The sequence below is a fragment of the Kogia breviceps genome, chromosome 2 (assembly GCF_026419965.1).
Source record: "Kogia breviceps isolate mKogBre1 chromosome 2, mKogBre1 haplotype 1, whole genome shotgun sequence".
Taxonomy (NCBI): Eukaryota; Metazoa; Chordata; class Mammalia; order Artiodactyla; family Physeteridae; genus Kogia; species Kogia breviceps.
The window spans coordinates 137,030,744-137,045,989 of record NC_081311.1 but is presented as its reverse complement, the minus strand read 5'-3'; the positions used below and the strand labels follow the sequence as shown (position 1 = coordinate 137,045,989).

At 36.4% G+C, this 15,246-nt stretch overlaps 1 protein-coding gene across 9 annotated transcripts in view; it reads right to left on the bottom strand.

Annotated features, from left to right (window-relative positions):
* B3GALT1 (beta-1,3-galactosyltransferase 1) overlaps window positions 1-15,246 on the bottom strand; it is a 590,053-nt gene that overhangs the window by 558,244 nt on the left and 16,563 nt on the right. The gene's annotated exons all lie outside the window — the stretch shown is intronic.

The following is a 15,246-nucleotide window of genomic DNA, read 5'->3' as shown; positions in this document are numbered from 1 at the left end:
CACAGCTGTAAGAAATCTGCCATCTTGGTCTGCGATCTTGGTCTGGGTATTCATGAGGTCCACATGCTTTTAAATGTGTCCTCAAGTCACTCCCAAGAAAAATGTGACTGTACTGTGTTGGCAGAGCTGAAGCACCCTGGCTTTTCCTTCTCCACACCTGGAGGGCTCTGGAGGCGGGCTGAGTCCTATTAGCACATACTTCCCTTTAAAGTGTGATTTGTCCACTCACTGTGTGTTTCATTGCCATCCCAGGTAGCTGAGCTGATTATCTGGATTCTCTAACATCGTCTGCAGTGTTCATTTATGTTTTGATCAATGCTGGAACAGCCTACATGTTTCAGTGTATCCTCTGACACACATTATTTATGTAGCCCTCTAATGCCTATAGCACTTCACAGTGAGATAATTACAGCTGTTTCCTTATTTCTTTATTCCTCTCATCCTAAAATATCCACCCCACTTAATCCTAGGAGCCTGGAAAAATGGAATTGTTACATGACCAAGTCTCAGAGGACTGACACAACCTGAAAATTGGTAAAAGAAACAAACAAAAAACTTAACTAGTGTATGCGTTCAGTATCTGTGCTATGATATTTACCTTGTTAGTGACCTCAGAATTTTGTGGAAGGTGCTTGTGTTAGTTTGGATGCCCCTAGGAAGATTTGAGTGCAAGTAGTTTATTTGGGAGCTGACCTCAGGAAGTACTGATTAGGGAAGACAGATGTCAGATAAAGAAGGGACAGAAGCCAATAAAGAGTGTGTGGTTCAGATGTAGAAAACAAACATATGGTTACCAAGGGGGGATGGTGGGGAGGGATAAACTGGGATATTGGGATTGACATATATACACTACTATACATAAAATAGATAACTAATAAGAACCTACTGTATAGCACAGGGAACTCTACTCAATACTCTGTATTGACCTGTATGGGAATAGAATCTAACAAAGAGTGGATATATGTATATGTATAACTGGTTCTCTTTTCTGTATAGCAGAAACTGTAAATCAACTATACTCTGTAAATCAACTATAAATCACTGTAAATCAACTATACTCCCATAAATATTAATTTTTTAAAAAAGGGTTTGTGGTTGAGTAGGTTACAGCTTTAGGCAACTGTGCTGCTAGGGAATGCTAGGAGACAAGACAGAATATACCTCAGACTTAGCCCACCTGGGGAGCAAATAGATGTGTATCTACCTCCAACTTCAAGATGTTATTAGCTAAGGATGTTCTTGGGGGCAATAACCTCTGGGCTTGTCCATCCACCCCTGCCTGGGATTTGAAAGCCCTCAGCTGGAGAGCAGCAAGACTTGTGGCAATGGCGCACGCCAGTATATTAATGCTGAGCGTGAAACGAAGCAAGACCCTATGGTCTTCTCCCCCCATGTCCTCTGCCTACCTTTTGTCTGTAGAGAAAACTTTATCCAAAGAATAAGTTTTACCAGACAAGTGAGAAAATGCAGAAGAAAAGCAAAGTAGTCAACAGGACGAAATAATAATAGTTTAGTCATTAAACAAAGTCAAGGACTTTTAGCTCCTCCTCAAGGGCTATAGATAATATTCTGAGCCACATCCTTTGAGCTGTTTTGTAGATCTGAAATCTCCACCAGGTAGAAGAAGTTAACTACAGGATAACCAGACTGTAGCCATGACATAAGCGGCCACAATTCCAAGAACTGGCCTCAAAGAAATGAGAACAAGTCAACCCTGGAACTGAAGATTAACTACTCAAAACAATCAAGATGACACTGATCAGACCATTGCATGACCAATTCCAAGATGACTGTCAGAGCTGACTCTGTTGTTTATGCCTGTAGCCTCCTCCCTCTACCTAGACACCCCTAAAACTCCCCTTTAAAAGCTCTTGCCTACTGACGGTCAGTGGGGAGTTGGCCTTTGGACATGAGTCCACCCTCTCCCCTGGTTGCCGGCCTGTGACATAAAGCAAACTTCCCTTTCCACCAATCTTGCCTCTTCAGTACTGACTTCCTAGTAGTCAACAGCTGGACCCAACTTTCGGTAATGAGCAGGTTACAAGCAGAAATAAAGGGTGGATACCAATTTTCTTTACATAGCAGATGTGATGCTGAAATATTTTGTCATACTTTAAATCATATTAGCAAGACTGCTAGTTATGCAATAATTATCTTTCAACTGTGTACTACGGGGCAGGAAGCATTGCACTATGCAAGAATCCTAAGGTAAAGGTTTTTATGAATCACATGCCCATCCCCATTTATTTTTTGTTGCTCTTGTTATACATGCACTTTCATATTTTCACTGTGCATTAAGCATTCCTTATCATTTCCTCCCAATAAATAAAAAAACTTCTGAGAGGTTGGTATGGCATCTTCTGCACCAAATACCCTAGCTTCCCCACTCTCCCATTCATGTGTAGCAGTTCTCACAATCGCGATAGAAGCACAACTATGCTAGAAATTCAGCAGGAGCTTTTATTTCTATTTCCAAGGCCTGAACAAATGTGAAAGAAAATCTGGGTCACTTGTCTAATATTTCTTCTCATGCTATGAGGAATTATGTAACTATGTAAAGGACTGGGTATTGAAAAACACTTGTATTTTATTAATAGGTGAAATACACAAAATATACTTGTCAATTTGATAAAGTGGACAGAAATGCTTCAAAACATATCCTATCATATTAAGCGAAGTGGAACACTTTCTCTATTTCTGTGGAAACAAAACTCGTGTCACGTGCAAAAGATCTTCTCTCAGCATAAACCTGTTGCCTTAGAAGTAAACAGAAAGACTGTGAAGTCAGGTCTGCAGAGAGGAGTTAATTCTGCTCAAAACTTACGGAGCTAAAATGGGATTATGTTTTGCAGTGGAGGGGAAGGCAGGGGAGAAAAGACATTTTGAATTTCATAGTAATTACAAAGTATTATGTCAGCCTAAGCTTTCAAGATACAAATATCTCATTTTATTCTCATAAAACTTTTCTGACATAGGTAAGGTGCTACTTCCCTCTGTTTGCCAAATAGAAAATCTGATGAGCCGTGAAGAGCTCCCGGACAGCCCTGAAAATAGGAACCAGAAGGTAGAGAATGATGAAGGTGGTAGTAGCTGCTATTGTTCCCAGTGCCTCTGTCACAAAAAAACGAATATCGTGCCACAGCCCACTGGGTAATGAACTATGAAAAAATCCCATCTGAGACTGAGAAAAGTTCAGACTTTCCTTCGGCCATATAAACAGAACATAAAAAGTCTTTATGAAAAAAAAATTCTCTCTTCATTTTATATCTAGATTGGCAAATATTCTATGAGCCTCCTCATAGTATGTGGACTTATACTTAGTCAGTATGATATTAAACAGGGATTTTACTTAATTTTAAATTTGATTTTATTTACTTTTTTATACAGCAGGTTCTTATTAGTCGTCCATTTTATACATATCAGTGTATATATGTCAACCCCAATCACCAATTCATCACACCCCCACCCCCACCCCCTGCCACTTTCCCCCCTTGCTGTCCATTCGTTTGTTCTCTACATCTGTGTCTCTATTTCTGCCCTGCAAACTGACTCCTCTGTACCATTTTTCTAAGTTCCACATATATGTTAATATACGACATCTGTTTTTCTCTTTCTGACTTGCTTCTCTCTGTATGACAGTCTCTAGATCCATCCACATCTCAACAAATGACCCAATTTTGTTTCTTTTTATGGCTGAGTAATATTCCATTGTATATATGTACCACATCTTTATCCATTCATCTGTCAATGGGCATTTAGGTTGCTTCCATGACCTGGCTATTGTAAATGGTGCTGCAATGAACACTGGGGTGCAGGTGTCTTTCTGAATTATGGTTTTTTCTGAGTATATGGCCAGCAGTGGGATTGCTAGATCATATGGTAATTCTATTTTTATCTTTTTAAGGAATCTCCATACTGTTCTCCAGAGTGGCTGTATCAATTTATATTCCCACCAATAGTGCAAGAGGGTTCCCTTTTCTCCACATGCTCTCCAGCATTTATTGTTTGTAGATTTTCTGATGATGCCCATTCTAACTGGTGTGAGGTGATACCTCATTGTAGTTTTGATTTGCATTTCTCTAATAATTAGTGATGTTGAGCAGGTTTTCATGTGCTTCTTGGCCATCTGTATGTCTTCTTTGGAGAAATGTCTATTTAGATCTTCTGCCCATTTTTGGATTGGGTTGTTTGTTTCTTTAACATTGAGCTGCATGAGCTGTTTATATATTTTGGAGATTAACCCTTTGTATGTTGATTCATTTGCAAATATTTTCTCCCATTCTGAGGGTTGTCTTTTCATTTTATTTATGGTTTCCCTTGCTTTGCAAAAGCCTTTAAGTTTAATTAGGTCCCATTTGTTTATTTTTGCTTTTATTTCCATCACTCTAGGAGGTGGATCAAAAAAGATCCTGCTGTGATTTATGTCAAAGAGTGTTCTTCCTATGTTTTCCTCTAAGAGATTTATAGTGTCCGGTCTTACATTTAAGTCTCTAATCCATTTTGAGTTTATTTTTGTGTATGGTGTTAGAGAGTGTTCTGATTTCATTCTTTTACATGTAGCTGCCCAGTTTTCCCAGCATAACTTATTGAAGAGATTATCTTTAACCCATTGTATATCCTTGCCTCCTTTGTCATAGATTAGTTGACCACAGGTGCGTGGGTTTACCTCTGGGCTTTCTATCTTATTCCATTGATCTATGCTTCTTTTTTTGTGCCAGTACCATATTGTCTTGATTACTGTAGCTTTGTAGTATAGTCTGAAGTCAGGGAGTCTGATTCCTCCAGCTCCGTTTTTTTTCCCTCAAGACTGTTTTGGCTATTCGAGGTCTTTTTTGTCTACATGCAAATTTTAAGATTTTTTGTTCAAGTTGCATAAAAAATGCCATTGGTAATTTGATAAGGATTGCACTGAACCTGTAGATTGCTTTGGATAGTATAGTCATTTTCACAATATTGATTCTTCCAATCCAAGAACATGGTATATTTCTCCATCTGTTGGTATCATCTTTAATTTCTTTCATCAGTGTCTTATAGTTTTCTGCATACAAGTCTTTTGTCTCCCTAGGTAGGTTTAGTCCTAGGTATTTTATTCTTTTTGTTGCAATGGTAAATGGGAGTGTGTCCTTAATTTCTCTTTCAGATTTTTCATCATTAGGGTATAGGAATGAAAGAGATTTCTGTGCATTAATTTTGTATCCTGCAAATTTACCAAATTCATTGATGAACTCTAGTAGTTTTCTGGTGGCATCTTTAGGATTCTCTATGTAGAGTATCATGTCATCTGCAAACAGTGACAGTTTTACTTCTTCTTTTCCAATTTGGAGTCCGTTTATTTCTTTTTCTTCTCTGATTGCTGTGGCTAAAACTTCCAATTCTGTGTTGAATAATAGTGGTGAGAGTGGACATCCTTGTCTTGTTCCTGATCTTAGAGGAAATCCTTTCAGTTTTTCACCATTGAGAATGATGCTTGCAGTGGGTTTGTCGTATATGGCCTTTATTATGTTGAGGTAGGTTCCCTCCATGCCCACTTTCTGGAGAGTTTTTATCATAAATGGGTGTTGAATTTTGTCACAAGCTTTTTCTGCATCTATTGAGATGACCATATGGTTTTTATTCTTCAATTTGTTAATATGGTGTATCACATTAATTGATTTGTGTATATTAAAGAATCCTTGTATCCCTGGGATATATCTCAGTTGATCATGGTGTATTATCCTTTTAATGTGTTGTTGGATTCTGTTTGCTAGTATTTTGTTGATGATTTTTGCATCTATGTTCATCAGTGATATTGGTCTGGAATTTTCATTTTTTGTGGTATCATTGTCTGGTTTTAGTATCAGGGTGATGGTGGCCTCATAGAATGAGTTTGGAAGTTTTCTTTCATCTGCAAATTTTGGGGACGAGTTTGAAAAGTATGGATGTTAGATCTTCTCTAAATGTTTGATCGAATTCACCTGTGAAGCCACCTCCTCTTGGACTTTTGTTTGTTGGAAGATTTTTAATAACAGTTTCAATTTCATTACTTGTGATTGGTCTCTTTATGTTTTCTATTTCTTCCTGGTTCAGTCCTGGAAGGTTCTACCTTGTTAAGAATTTGTCCATTTCTTCCAGGTTGTCCATTTTACTGGCATAGAGTTGCTGGTAGTAGTCTCTTAGGATGCTTTGTATTTCTGCGCTGACTGTTGTAACTGCTCCTTTTTCATTTCTAATTTTATTGATTTGAGTCCCCTCCCACTTTTTCTTGATGAGTCTGGCTAATGGTTTATCAACTTTGTTTATCTTATCAAAGAACCAGCTTTTAGTTTTATTGATCTTTGCTATTGTTTTGTTTCTATTTCATTTATTTCTGCTCTGATTTCTATAATTTCTTTCCTTCTGCTAACTTTGGGTTTTGTTTGTTCTTCTTTCTGTAGTTCCTTTAGGTGTAAGGTTAGATTGTTTATTTGAGATTTTTCTTGTTTCTTGAGGTAGGCTTGTATAGCTATAAACTTCCCTCTTAGAACTGCTTTTGTTGCATCCCATAGGTTTTGGATCGTCGTGTTTTCATTGTCATTTGTCTCTAGGTATTTTTTTATTTTCTCTTTGATTTCTTCAGTGATCTCTTGGTTATTCAGTAACATATTGTTTAGCCTCCACGTGTTTGTGTTTTTTACGTTTTTTTCCCTGTAATTGATTTCTAATCTCATAGCGTTGTGGTCAGAAAAGATGCTTGATATGATTTCAATTTTCTTAAACTTACTGAGACTTGATTTGTGACCCAAGGTGTGATCTATCCTGGAGAATGTTCTGCGTGCACTTGAGAATAAGGTGTAATCTGCGGTTTTTGGATGGAATGTCCTATAAATAGCAATTAAATCTATCTGGTCTATTGTGTCATTTAAAGCTTGTTTCCTTATTTATTTTCATTTTGTATGATCTGTCTTGGTGTAAGTGAGGTGTTAAAGTCCCCCACTCTTATTGTGTTACTGTCAATTTCCTCTTTTATAGCTGTTAGCAGTTGCCTTATATACTGAGGTGCTCCTATGTTTGGTGCATATATATTTATAATTGTTATATCTTCTTCTTGGATTGATCCCTTGATCATTATTTAGTGTCATTCCTTGTCTCCTGTAACATTCTTTATTTTAAAGTCTATTTTATCTGATATGAGTATTGCTACTCTAGCTCTCTTTTGATTTCCATTTGCATGGAATATCTTTTTTCATCCCCTCACTTTCAGTCTGTATGTGTCCCTAGGTCTGAAGTGGGTCTCTTGTAGACAGCATATATATGGGTCTTGTTTTTGTATCCATTCAGCAAGCCTGTGTCTTTTGGTTGGAGCATTTAATCCATTCACGTTTAAGGTAATTATCGATATGTATGTTCCTATGACCATTTTCTTAATTGTTTTGGGTTTGTTTTTGTAGGTCCTTTTCTTCTCTTGTGCTTCCCACTTCAAGAAGTTCCTTTAGCATTTGTTGTAGAGCTGGTTTGGTGGTGCTGAATTCTGTTAGCTTTTGCTTGTCTGTAAAGCTTTTGATTTCTCAATCGAATCTGAATGAGATCCTTGCCAGGTAGAGTAATCCTGGTTGTAGGTTCTTCCCTGTCATCACTTTAAGTATATCATGCCAGTCCCTTCTGGCTTGTAGAGTTTCTGCTGAGAAATCAGCTGTTAACCTTATGGGACTTCCCTTGTATGTTATTTGTCATTTTTCCCTTGCTGCTTTCAATTATTTTTCTTTGCCTTTGCCAATTTGATTACTATGTGTCTCAGCATGTTTCTCCTTGGGTTTATCCTGTATGGGACTCGCTGTGCTTCCTGGACTTGGGTGGCTATTTCCTTTCCCATGTTAGGGAAGTTTCCGACTATAATCTCTGCAAATATTTTCTCTGGTCCTTTCTCTCTCTCTTCTCCTTCTGGGACTTGTATAATGTGAATATTGTTGTGTTTAATGTTGTTCCAGAGGTCTCTTAGGCTGTCTTCATTTCTTTTCATTCTTTTTTCTTTATTCTGTTCCTCAGCAGTGAATTCCACTATTCTGTCTTCCAGGTCACTTATCTGTTCTTCTGCCTCAGTTATTCTGCTATTGATTCCTTCTAGTGTAGTTTTCATTTCAGTTATTGCATTGTTCATCTCTGTGTGTTTGTTCTTTAATTCTTCTAGGTCTTTGTTAAACATTTCTTGCATCTTCTCAGTCTTTGCCTCCATTCTTTTTCCGAGGTCCTGGATCATCTTCACTATAATTATTATGAATTCTTTTTTTGGAAGGTTGCCTATCTCCACTTCATTTAGTCATTTTTCTGGGGTTTTATCTTGTTCCTTCATCTGCTACATAGCCCTCTGCCTTTTCATCTTGTCTATCCTTCTGTGAATGTGGTTTTTTGTTCCACAGCATGCAGGACTGTAGTTCTTCTTGCTTCTGCTGTCTGCCCTGTGGTGGATGAGGCTATCTAAGAGGCTTGTGCAAGTTTCCTGAATGGAGGGACTGTTGGTGGGTAGAGCTGACTGTGGTATAAACAGAGATTTTATATATGGGTTGTCATGGAGCAAAAAACAAGTCTTATTAGTCTCTGCCTTTTAATTTATTATGTAGAAACAGCTCTTCATTTTAAAAAGGTTTAACTAATATTTCAATTAAATTTCAAGATTCAATGGATGTATATCACTATCACCACTTTTACAGTTTTTACTAAATATGCATGATTTGTTTTAATAATGCTTAAGAGACATAATTTATTAAGTATTCCTGTTTTGGAGATATTTGGCAATCTAATGGATACACTGAACTGAATCATGAAACAGCTCTCTAATTAGAAATGGACAGTCAATATGTAACAACCCATTTATGTAAATTTGAGAATTTTACTAGGATATAAGATTATACATCCATATAATTTATGTAAAATATAACTTATGACCTTTATTTGTGGGAAATGGGAGGTCCTTAAAGGGCTTTAAAATACAAAATAGAAGCATTATTTTAGTCAATATAAATGTACCCAATGTTTTCAGCAGCCCACATTAACAGCATTATCACTCAATGTGTTCATATAAAAATGTGTCCTGTTTGCATGCCAGCCAGGACAATATATGAATTCATAATGAAAATGATAATTAAAAATGATACATAAATATTCACTATTAGTTTTGCATATTTTGCATTTAACAACAACAAAATAAACCTATAGTTTAATTCCACACAAAGAATTCATTTGGTAAAACCAAAAATGACACATTAACTCTTGGCACAAATTATATCTTTATATTAGAGGAGCTGGTGAACTTACACAACCAGAGGAACACTTGTTAAAGAACACATTGGCAGCACATCAGTTAGCTTATAATGTTCGTACAATTGAAGTAAAATTGTATATGCTAGTCCCAGTGACAGACCGATTCTGATGCTGGTAGGTAGCCAGTTTACATTATTATAGGGCAAAGACAACGTTTGAACAATTTTCTCTCCCCTCCCAAGGGACTCAGATTCCTCAGCATGTAGGCCAGTTTTCCCCAAACTTCGTTTTAAAAAAATTTATTGTTCCCCATTTAAAATCTGGAAACCAATGCCAAGGAGCATTTATACACTCATGAGTAGGGAGTATTTTTAAATGATCACTGCTAAGCTCAGTTCAAAAGCACATCAGGCTAATATTGTTGACAACCATTTTGGGGGGAATGATTAAGACCCTCCAATCTCCCAGCCAGTGATGCTTACAACAGGATACGGTCTTATTCAGGATTTTAACCTAACGGCAAAGCCATGTTACTCCTTGTGGGTGCAACATGAGAAGAGATACTCTTAATATACTTCAGGACTACAGAAATGCAATTTTAAAATATAAGGGCACTTTTCTTTGGTCAAAGGGAAACAATGGTAAAGAAACTCTAAGTGACTACAAGTGACATGGACTTTATAAGTCTGAAAAGAAAGCATATTTTTGTTAGGTGTACTAAATTGCTGTGCATCCATCAGATGCACAATTATCATCTGATAATTATCAATAAATCAATATCTTCTCAATAACTGACTGATAGAAATAGGACTAGAGACCACATTTACAGACAGTCCCAAACCAAGAAATTCCCTGTGATAGCATCTAAATGCTGAGCTAAACAGGGAAATGTTTTCTCTCCTTGCCGTAACCAGGTCAAAAAACTAATTGAATGCTTTGAATTTGAGAGGAGCTTTATCTGACCTGCTGCATTAGGGTCATCAAAGGACCAGAGTGCTTAAAGTCCCTTGGATTGGGAGATCCAGCCTGGATTTGGATCCTAAAAATACTCTTAATCTTTCTATTTACAGGTATCTATTTGTGTTTAAATTAATGTTGTTATATTCAGTCATTTAACATGTTGATCATAGTCAAGAATAATCTGTCAATTTTTTAGGTAAGGTTGTTTAAATTACACTGAGTCATTTACCCAAAGATGGTTTAGGAATTGGGATACGGGCTTCAAAATCTTCCCTATTCCTTGCTGTATAAAAAGTAGAGAACAGGAAGGCAAAAAAATACAGTTAAGTTATCCTGAGAGGAAAGTTAGTTTACTAAGATCCCCATAGAAAAATGACAAAAGTGATGGTACACTGGTTTTTCCATGAATGAAGAAGAAAATCGGGACTTAATAAAGCCAAGATATTGTAGCATTATATTGGGACATTGCTTGACTTAACTCACTATGCCTTGTTTGAGGGAGTGAGGGAGAAAGAAAAAACATCCCAGACAAAACTAGAGCAGAACTACAGTAGTAGTTTAATGGTACATTTTTATGTATGTCTGTTTTTTGTAATATTTTTAAACCAGTTTATATATATAATGTGAATGAAATCTTATGCTTTATCACAAGTAATTTTTCCAGCTTGAGGTTTAATTGACATATAATATTGTGTAAATTTGAGGTGTACAGTGTGATGATTTGATACAGGTAGGTATTACAAAACGATTACAACAATAGGGTTAGTTAACACCTTCATCATCTTACATAATTACATTCTTTGTGTGTGGTGAGAACATTTAACTCTATTCTCTAAGCAACTTTCAAGTACACAATACTGTTAACTGTAGTCACCATGCTGTACATTACATCCCCAGAACTTATTCATCTTATAAATGAAAGTTTGCACCCTTTGACCAACATCTCCTCATTTCCCCGAACACCCAGGCCCTAGCAACCAGCATTCTACTTTGTTTTTATGAGTTCAGTTTTTTTAGATTCCACATATAAGTAGGTCATACAGTATTTGTCTGTCTCTGTCTGACATATTTCACTTAGCATAATGTCTTCAAGATCCATCCATGTTGTTGAAAATGGTAGAATTTCCTTCCTTTTATGGATGAATAAGATTCCATTGTGTATATACACCACATGTCCTTTATCCATTCATCTATTGATGGACACTTAGGTTGTTTCCTAATATCTTGGCTATTGTCAGTAACGCTGCAATGAACACGGGGGTGCAGATATCTCTTCAATAGCCTGTTTGCATTTCCTTTGGATATATATACAAAATTGGCATTGTCGAATCATATGGTAGTTCTACTTTTAATTTTTTTGAAGACTCTCCATACTGTTTTTCATAGTGACTGTACCAACACATTCCCACCAATAGTGCACTAGGGTTCCCTTTTGTCCACATCCTCACCAACACTTGTCATGTCTCATGTAGCCATTCTAACAGGTCTGAGGTGATATCTTATTGTGGTTTTGATGTGCATTTCCCTGATAATTATATCACAAATATTCTTCTAAATTAATACTGCTGTTATGTCTCTCTGACATATATTTGCAATCCTTACAATTAACCATGCCTAAACTGTTGTGCTGTCTTGAAAAAAGTCATCACTACCCACACAGAAACAGTGAGTAGTGATAACTTTTTCCAAGCCTTTGAACTTCAAACTTTCCACATCCTAATGTTATAGATACTCCTTTGAAAACAGTACATAGTAAAATTTTTTAATACAGTCCAACAATCTTTGAGATTGAGATCATTTAATCGATTTACATTTTATGTCATTACAAAATATTGGTTACAGCTTCACCATCTTATATTTTCTATTGGTCCCGGTTGTGTTATTACAATTTCTCTCATTTTTTTGATTGCCTTTTAGACTGAATGTTCTTTTAATTAGAATTTCACTTTTCCCTCTATTACAGTACACTTTTCTATCCTCCCAGATTTACCCTAGAATTTATAGCACACATTCTCAATTTATTAAAGTCTTATGTCCCTCTTCAGACAATTCAAGGACCAAAAGAACCAATTTAACTTCATTTAACTTAGCCTTGATTCGTGATTTTTTGTTGTTGTTGTGTATTTTAATTCTCTCAATTCAATTTATTCAATTTCATAATTATTTTATAAAGTCAAATTTCATTTAGATTTATCTATACATTTAACATCCTCCTTGTTTCCTGCACCTATGGGATCATTTTCTTTATACACAGAAAAACTGGTTTAATGCAGGTTTGCTGGTGAGAAACACAGTTTTTGTCTTTTTTCTGAAAATCTAATTTTACTCCATTTTTTTAGGGCTTTGAGAATATTTCCACTGAGTATAAATTTATAGGTAAGCAGTTATTTTTATTCAATATATTGACTATAATATTGTACTGTCTTCTGCCTTCCATTGGTGTTCTGAACGTTGTTCTAATCTATTGAAAGATATGTCTTTCTCTTCTATGTTACTATTTTTGCAATTTCATTATGAAGCATCTTAGTACGGTTTGTGATTTTTTTTAAAAACTTACTTGGGACTCCATGGACTCCTTAAATCTTTGGATTAAATTTTTTAATCAGTTCTGGAAAACTTTCAGGCATTGTGTTGTCGAATATTGCTTCTGTCTCTTTCTTTTCCTTTCTTTCTGGAACTCCAACTAGATGCATGTAAGGTCCGCCCACTGTCCTTCTATTACCTCCTTTTATATCTTCATCTTATGATTATCACTGTTCTGCCCCATCTTCTAGCTTGCTAAGTCCCTCTTTTTTTATGTCTCATTTACTTTTTTTTCTTTTCTTTTCTTTTCTTTTTTTTTGCAGTACGCAGGCTTCTCTCTCTGTTGTGGCCTCTCCCGTTGCGGAGCACAGGCTCCGGACGCGCAGGCTCAGCGGCCATGGCTCACGGGTCCAGCTGCTCTGCGACACGTGAGATCTTCCCTGACCGGGGCACGAACCGCGTCCCCTGCATCGGCAGGCGGACTCTCAACCACTGTGCCACCAGGGAAGCCCTCATTTACTTTTAAACTTATTCCAGTAAATTCTTAGTTTCAATTATTGTTATTTTCAATAATTATTTCAGTATGATTCTTTTTCAAAGCTGCTATGTCACCTTTGCATAAATTTTCAAGTTTGGCTTTTTATATCAATGAAAATAATAAATGTATATTGATTGTTTTTAGTAAGGCATTATAGGTTGTGTCTGATAACTTAAATATCTTAGGTCCTGGTGGGCCTAATTTTTCTTTTTAACTTTTCATTTGGAAATAATTTCAAAATTACAGGAAATTTTTAAGAATAAAAGCAGTATATAACACATCCATATAACCTTTTCTTGATTCAAATATTGTTAACATTTTGCCCCTTTGCTTTACCATTTTATCTGTCTGGCTATCTACTTAATTCTCTCCCTACATATAATTCTATATATGTAATATATGTATATAAGTCTTCTCTGAACCATTTGAGGATAAGTTGAATACATGATTGTTTACTCATAAAATCTTTTATGTTTAGTTTCTAAGATAAGGCTATTACCTTATATGACTACAAGACAGTTACCAACTTCAGTTATTTTAACACAGTTATAACACTGAATGTTTGTGTTCCCCCTAAAATTCATTATGTTGAAACCCTAATCCCAATGTGATGGCATTTGTGGGGCCTTAGTGGATGGAGTTAGTGCCCTTACAAGGCTTGAGAACTAGCTAGCTCTTTCTACCATGTGAGGACACAAGGAGAAGTTAGCCATCTGCAATCCAGAAGAGGTCTGTCACCAGAACCTAACCATGCTGGCACCCTGATCTCAGACTTCTGGCCACTACAACTGTGAGAAATAAATTTCTGTTCTTTATAAACCACCCAGACTATGGTACTTTGTTGTAGCAGCACAAACTAAAGACAAATATTTTCATCTAGTCTTCTATCCAATATACTATTTTATGAATTGAGCCAGTAATGTCATTTTTTAGCATATTTTCCCCTCCAGCACAGAATTCAGTATAGGATAATGTATAGCATTTAGTTGTCATGTCTCTCTGATCTCCTTTAATTTGGAACATTTCTACCCACTTTCTTTGTCTTTTATGACACTGACATATTTAAACAACACAGTCTTGCTTTCCCTGTGTGGCATGCAGGATCTTAATGACCTCGTTAAAGCTAATCTGTTATCTCCCAATGATTAGATTCAAGTTATATATTCTCAGTCATAATACATAAATGATACTGTCTCCACCTCAGGATGTCATACCTAGAGGCATATGATGACCATCTGCCCTACATTGACAGTGTTAATTTTGATTCCTTGGTTAATGTATGTCTGGTTTAAATGTATACTGGCTATTATATATGAAAACTTATTTGCTAAAGCATTTCAAACCTAGAATGATAATATTTTTTCTAGACAGGCTTTTCATTTTCTTCTGCCAAGTACTTGAGATACTAGCTAGGTTGACCCAGTTTAATCTGATTTCAAGGCTTGTGGTTTTCCAGGCCAACCATATAACATGGAGGTGGGGTTGCAAGTTGTGCAAAGACAGGTTTGCTTCCAATAAATTTACTCCTAAACTGCAGCTCTTTACAAATCCATCCCCAGATAGAGGATGGTTAGCTAGTGAATCCCCCTAGGGAAGTTCTAGGGATTCCACCCAGACCCACGAGAGCACCAAAAGTGCAACTCACCCCTCAGACATTTCTTCCTAATGATAAAAATATTCTGGAATGCTGAACTCACTTCTATGGGTTCTTCCTTCTCCCAGATTTCAGCACTGTAATTCTTTACAAACTTTGTTGCATTGAGGAAAGTTTTATTTTTCTTTTAAGTTCCATCCAACAACTTTTCTTACAGCTCTTGGTGGAAATTTTGTTCAAATGAATGTGTGTATCACAGTTGGAAGCAATGTGTTAACAGACGATGATCCAACCATTGTTATCTCATGGCCACTGGGTAATTTTTACATTCACCCAGATGACAATGAGGTTTGTTGTTATCTCAGACTCTAAAAACTTCTCCTCACATAAATTAACCCCAAAATAGAGTGACAGCTTC